General features: G+C 43.5%; 1 long non-coding RNA gene across 1 annotated transcript; it reads right to left on the reverse strand.

Moving 5' to 3' along the window:
* Positions 1–522: 522 nt before the first annotated feature.
* On the reverse strand, positions 523–2,225 carry LOC130291482 (uncharacterized). The gene is made up of 3 exons (XR_008847947.1): positions 2,124–2,225; positions 790–845; positions 523–681 (listed from the first exon to the last, which is right to left on the reverse strand). It is a non-coding gene; the product is annotated as an uncharacterized LOC130291482 (long non-coding RNA).
* Positions 2,226–7,281: the final 5,056 nt, after the last annotated feature.

Below are 7,281 nucleotides of genomic sequence, written 5' to 3' on the forward strand. Positions count from 1 at the left end.
ATATATCCCCATATATGGAAAAATAAAAAGTTATAGAGGTCAGAAGATGACATTTTTAAATGTATACATTTTCCTGCATGTAGTTATGATTTTTTCCAGAAGTACGACAAAATCAAACCTATATGAGTAGGGGATCATTTTAATCGTATGGACCTACAGAATAAAGATAAGGTGTCATTTTTACCGAAAATGTACTGCGTAGAGACAGAAGCCCCCAAAAGTCACAAAATGGCATTTTTTCTTAAATTTTGTTGCACAATGATTTTTTTTTCCATTTTGCCATGGATCCCAGTAGTAAGGTGCGGCATGTCAATGGCCGTACTAATGTACAGAGTCAAGGGCGTGGAAAATTAGCTTTTGCCTAGGGTGGCAAAAATCCTTGCACCAGCACTGGGCAGCACCAGACCCATCAGTGAACATCATGTTACCCAAGTATGAGGCCATTACCCACATCCCTGGTAACCACAGAGTCATAGATTAAGCTATGGAAATTATTGGACAATTTGTTGTTTACCGGAGAAAACCTACGTCACTTGTCACCAGACGTATCCCGTTCTTTGTGTACGGCATCTCTCTTTCTTCTCATCCTGCATTCAATGGCAGCACGAGATGTTTTGTTACAAAGAGGTGGACAGGTAGATTGCTCAGTTCAGACTAATCCATTCTTCTGTACTCAAAGCTCTGATTATAAAGAATAGACAAAAGACATAGATTACGCTTTAATGTTTCCAGTGCGGGGAATGAGGGACGCAAACAATTTACTGCACTGATAGTAAGCAATGCTTTTACCATCATCGGGAGCAGAAAGGCTCGCTGGGCCCCGCTGTCAAGATATTTCAAAGAAGCTAGAAATACAAAGAAATATTGAACGTACTTTATGCATTCTGTTAAAATATCTATGTCTGATAAAATATTCCAAAAACAACCATTATATTAGATTAGCTTTATGTTATGATTGCAGCCACTGGAATGGATGAATTAATAAAGACTGGGAAATGGAAACATTTCCGCGGTGTGAAACATATGGTGTCATATTTGTCACAACTACACTTGAGGGAACCAAACCAAACCCGGACTCAGTGCAAACTTTGAAAAAAAAAAAATCAGGGGGAATCGGTAGGCCCAAAAATTACACTCCGGGACTGGGCAGTAGCAGGATGGTATTTTTAGGCTGGAAATAAAAAATATGGTGCAACACTTTTTTGTTATTATTTATTTACAGGGAAAAAATGTGTGCCCCCCATCGATTTTCCATGACCAGTCAGGTAAAAAAAAACAAAAAAAACAGCAGCAGCCTAGCATTACCATGGTGACAAGGGCCATTTATTTTGGACATTGCCAGCCTCATAATACCAGCCTGCTACCGCTCAGTCCCAAAGTTTCATTTTTTTCAAACTCTAGGCCTGATGGTACCTGGCTCATTATAATACCCCTGTGCCAGTGTAAGGGGATGCTGGGAGGGGCACAGGTGAGCAGGAAGGCATGTTTGTACAAAATGGATTCCCATAAGGAAACCTGGGAATGGTAAAATGTTTAGACAGAACAAAACAATCGTCCATCAAAAACGCAGAGTAACATCTTGTATGAGCTGAAAAATCAGAAAGCAAATAACATCATTGTGGCCAACATGGATATATCACTGCTATCACGTCAGGTGACAACAATGTGATAAAAGAAATCAAAGAAGGGAACTATTTCCATGCCAGAAAACTATAACCAGAACTAGAACTAAAACTAAGATGTCTCAAAGCCCCAAATTACAGCAATAAAGAGTCTGCCGGCTGTGTCCCCAGAGCACCCCCTTACCTATGATCTATGATAGATTAAGTTATCTGAAAAGGTCCCAAATTACCCCAGAGACCCTCATAACAGTATGAAGTGGTATAATGTAAAGAAAGCATTGAAGATCAATTTTACAGGGGAAAAAAACTTTTTGGAGAAAAATTATAATCCAAGGCTGATCATTAGCCCTTTAATTAATAGGGTTTTCTCATTTGGCTGTTTGCCTCTTTCTCTGCGTCTGCTGTCTGCTCACACTCCCTGGTGGATGGGGCTTGGGTCGGAGGCAGGTCATCTGCTTCTGTGCTTCTGTGTCTGACAGCTTCCAAGGTAAATCACTATACCTGCAATGGACAGACATCATGAATATGCCGAGATAGGCTCGTGAGAGTAACGTCACCACTGTTTCCAAAGCAGAGCTGGTGGACGGGAACCATGACTGCCAGCTGTCAACAAGAGGGGAGAAGAGATATCTTCAGAACCAGGCCAGTTTGCTAAATGTAGCCAATTGCAACCCTATTTATGCTGCCATGCTCTACACGGAGACTTAATTAAAGTGATGGGAATAAGTTAAAAAAAAAAAAAAAAACTTTCTTCAGTTCTTGATTGAAAATCGCTCTCATGGCAAGGAAACAAGGCAGATGCCAATGGCTGCTGGCATCTGTCTTGTTCCCTTGCCATGAGAGCGGTTTTAATATGCAGAAATAAAAGCTACATTTTAAAGGGGTACTTGTAGCGGGTGGCGCGGTTGTGACATCATGGCCACACCCCCTTGTGAAGTCACTCCACACGCTGTCAATGCAAGTCTATGGTGGACTGTCATTGAGGGTCGTGACATCACAAGGGGGAGTAGCAGTGATGTCACGACCCCGCCAGCAGCACCTATGTGAACGCCAGTTGCTTCACAGGGGTCCCAGTGGCGGGGCCCCCGCAATCAGACATCTTATTTCCTATCCTTTGGTTAGTGAGTGCTCACTTTTATTCTATATGGTACTCCTTATTAGGAATATAGTGTCACTTCAGGTGTAGGAAAATCATTCAGATATCAGCACAACTCATAAACTCATATATATACGTCTCATGATGATGAAGATGATGACGAGGACAAAAAAAAATCTGAGGTCTCCGTCCTCTCAGTCTACAGCCTCAGTAACCACATTCACATCATTCCCCGCCATCTCCTCCATCCCTGCGTAAAGCCGCTCTGTGCATTTGTCATAGAGGTAAGATATATCTACATATTACAGCAGCCACTTTTATTGGACCATAAAATAGTTTTTATTCATTTTTATCCTCTTCCCATGGAGAATAATTAGCTCTGGAATCTGAAACATAATTATATGATATCTATATTTCCTGCGTCCACAGAATATTATTGTAAAAAAAGAAAGAAAAAGTCGGAGCTGCCGTCTTATGTGAAGCCCGGAGGAATCTTCTTCCCTCCATCCTGCCAGGACTGACATTTAAAGGGCTACTCTGCCAGAAAACAGCTTATCCCCTATCTAAAGGATAAGATGTCTGATCACGGGGGTCCTACCATTGGGGACCCCCACAATCTCCGGGCTGGCAGCAGCAGAGTCCGGAACACTGAAGCTTCGTTGTTGGTGACATCACACCACGCCCCCTTCATTCATGTCGATGGGAGGGGGCGTCATGCCTTGTAGAGCCGCTAATTAGGGCGACTATGCAAGTATTTGGAAAAATACATTCTGGGATAAGCTCACTCTTCCCTGCCCTACACAACCCTACATGACACTGTCCCTTTAATTGATTTTTTTTATTCATTTTTTTAAAGCTTTGCAGAATTTTGCAATCTTAGCACATATACACATAATGACTAATGCAGATGGATATGTTCTCAGATTTTCAAGTTTTTAGTCTAAAATGATGGAGAATTCTGATGCGGATCTTCACAGGTTGGCTTACTGTGGTACAGGTCCTTTACTCTCAAAGCGATGACTCTGCGGCATACTTCCCACAAGAACATATCCAGTAAAATCTGTCTGATATAGTAGTCAAGAAGCAGTAGCTCTGACCATAGGTCAACAAAGAGATGAGTGTATTCCAGAGAGGCCCTTGTTAAGCTTTCTTCTCTCTATTGTAGACTGTTATCCTTTCACTGTGAACAAGCCTAGGCTTAGATATACCTAGCAATAGTAGAGTTAACAGATAATGTGCTGGCAAAACCCAGGCCTAAACTACTTGTGACTTAAGACATGTGGCTCAGGCAATTGCCAGACTTCAACTGGTTCTATCAGGTTTAGGTCCACCCCTTCGTCTGGGATAGAGAGATTGGACTGTGGGCTTTTCATACCCACATTTTTGGGATGATCATGTGACCAGAGCATCATTCGTCTGTGTATAATAATGCAAAAATATGAATGCTTTACACTTTCCATTAATGTATATACCTGTTTATCTATATACCCCTCAATCACCAGACACTGAATACTGTATACACCACTGAATTACGAGACAATGGATACTGTATACACCAGTGGATCACCAAATACTTAATAATCTATACATCACTGAATCACCAGATAATACTATATATACCCCTGAATCACCAGACACTGAATTCTGTATACACCACTGGATCGCCAGATACTGAATACTGTATACACCACTGGATCACCAGATACTGAATACTGTATACACCAGTGGATCACCAAATAATTAATACTGTATACATCACTGAATCACCAGATACTTAATGCTATGTACATTATTGGATCACCATACACTGAATACTGTATACACCACTGGATCACCATACACTGAATACTGTATACACCACTGGATCACCATACACTGAATACTGTATACACCACTGGATCACCATACACTGAATACTGTATACACCACTGGATCACCAGATACTTAATACTGTATACACCACTGGATCACCAGACACTGAATACTGTATACACCACTGGATCACCAGATACTTAATACTGTATACACCACTGGATCACCAGATACTTAATACTATATACACCACTGGATCACCAGATACTTAATACTATATACACCACTGAATCACCAGACACTTAATGCTATGTACATTATTGGATCACCATACACTGAATACTGTATACACCACTGGATCACCATACACTGAATACTGTATACACCACTGGATCACCAGATACTTAATACTGTATACATCACTGAATCACCAGACACTGAATACTATATACACCACTGGATCACCAGATACTTAATACTAAATATATACCACTGGATCACCAGATACTTAATACTATATACACCACTGAATCACCAGACACTGAATACTGTATACACCACTGGATCACCAGATACTTAATACTATATACACCACTGGATCACCAGATACTTAAAGGGGTACTCCGCCCCTAGACATCTTATCCCCTATCCAAAGGATAGGGGATAAGATGTCAGATCTCCGGGGTCCCGCAGCTGGGGACCCCGGGGATCGCCGCTGCAGCACCCCGCTATTATTGCTGCACTGAGCGAGATCGCTCTGCACATAATGACGGGCAATAGAGGGGCCAGAGCATCGTTACATCACGGCTCCGCCCCTCGTGACATCACGGCCCCCGTCAATACAAGTCTATGGGAGGGGGCGTGGCGGTCGTCACGCCCCCTGCCATAGACTTGCATTAAGGGGACGGACCATGATGTCATAAGGGGCGGAGCCATGTCATCACGCTGCTCCGTTCCCTTTATCGCCCGTCATTACGCACAGAGCGAACTCGCTCTGTGCATTAATGATAGCGGGGTGCCGCAGCGGCGATCCCCGGAGTCCCCAGCAGCGGGACCGCGACGATCTGACATCTTATCCCCTATCCTTTGGATAGGGGATAAGATGCCAGGGGCGGAGTACCCCTTTAATACTATATACATCACATCATTGGATCACCATACACTGAATACTGTATACACCGCTGAATCACCAGACACTGAATACTGTATACACCGCTGAATCACCAGACACTGAATACTGTATACACCACTGAATCACCAGACACTGAATACTGTATACACCGCTGAATCACCAGATACTTAATACTGTATACACCACTGAATCACCAGACACTGAATACTGTATACACCACTGAATCACCAGACACTGAATACTGTATACACCACTGAATCACCAGACACTGAATACTGTATACACCACTGAATCACCAGACACTGAATACTGTATACACCACTGAATCACCAGACACTGAATACTGTATACACCATTGGATCACCATACACTGAATACTGTATATATCATTGGATCACCATACACTGAATACTGTATACACCGCTGAATCACCAGACACTGAATACTGTATACACCACTGGATCCCCAGACACTGAATACTGTATACACCACTGGATCCCCATACACTGAATACTGTATACACCACTGAATCACCAGACACTTAATACTGTATACATCATTGGATCACCATACACTGAATACTGTATACACCACTGGATCACCAGACACTGAATACTGTATACACCATTGGATCACCAGATACTTAATACTGTATACATCATTGGATCACCATACACTGAATACTGTATAGACCACTGGATCACCAGACACTGAATACTGTATAGACCACTGCATTATGAGACATAGAATACTGTATACACCACTGAATCACCAGACAATGAATACTGTATACACCAGTGGATCACCAAATGCTTAATACTACTATATACACCACTGGATCACCAGACAATGGATACTGTATATACCACTGGATCACCAGATCCTGCACGGTGCTCTGGCTCTCCTCGTACACGCAGCGGGAGTCGGCACACACCCTACATTCATCTCTATGGGAGAACCGCAGAGTTGTACTCGTGTATCTCTGACTCTCCTATAGAGATACATGGTGTTGGGAAGGAGATTGTGGGGGGTCCAAGCAGTCTGACACCTTCCCCCCTGCGATCATAAGCCCAGACTTATCCCCTATGTTTTGGATAAGGGATACATTTTCATAAGATGAACTACTCCTTTAACCCCTTAAGGACGCAGGACATAAATGTACGTCCTGGTGCGGTGGTACTGAACGCACCAGGACGTACATTTACGTCCTGTGCATAACCGCGGGCATCGGAGCGATGCTCGTGTCATGCGCGGCTGATCCCGGCTGCTGATCGCAGCCAGGGATCCGCCGTCAATGGCCGACGCCCGCGATCTCGCGGGCGTCCGCCATTAACCCCTCAGGTGCCTGGATCAATACAGATCCCGGCATCTGCGGCAGTGCGCGATTTAAATGAACGATCGGATCGCCCGCAGCGCTTGTGCGGATATCCAATCATTCAGAACGCCGCACGGAGGTCCCCTCACCTTCCTGCTTCCGGCTCCCGGCGTCTTCTGCTCTGGTCTGTGATCGAGCAGACCAGAGCAGAAGATCGCCGATAACACTGATCTGTTCTATGTCCTATACATAGAACAGATCAGTATTAGCAATCATGGTATTGCTATGAATAGTCCCCTATGGG

Source organism: Hyla sarda, chromosome 9, assembly GCF_029499605.1.
Source record: "Hyla sarda isolate aHylSar1 chromosome 9, aHylSar1.hap1, whole genome shotgun sequence".
In the NCBI taxonomy this organism is placed as follows: domain Eukaryota; kingdom Metazoa; phylum Chordata; class Amphibia; order Anura; family Hylidae; genus Hyla; species Hyla sarda.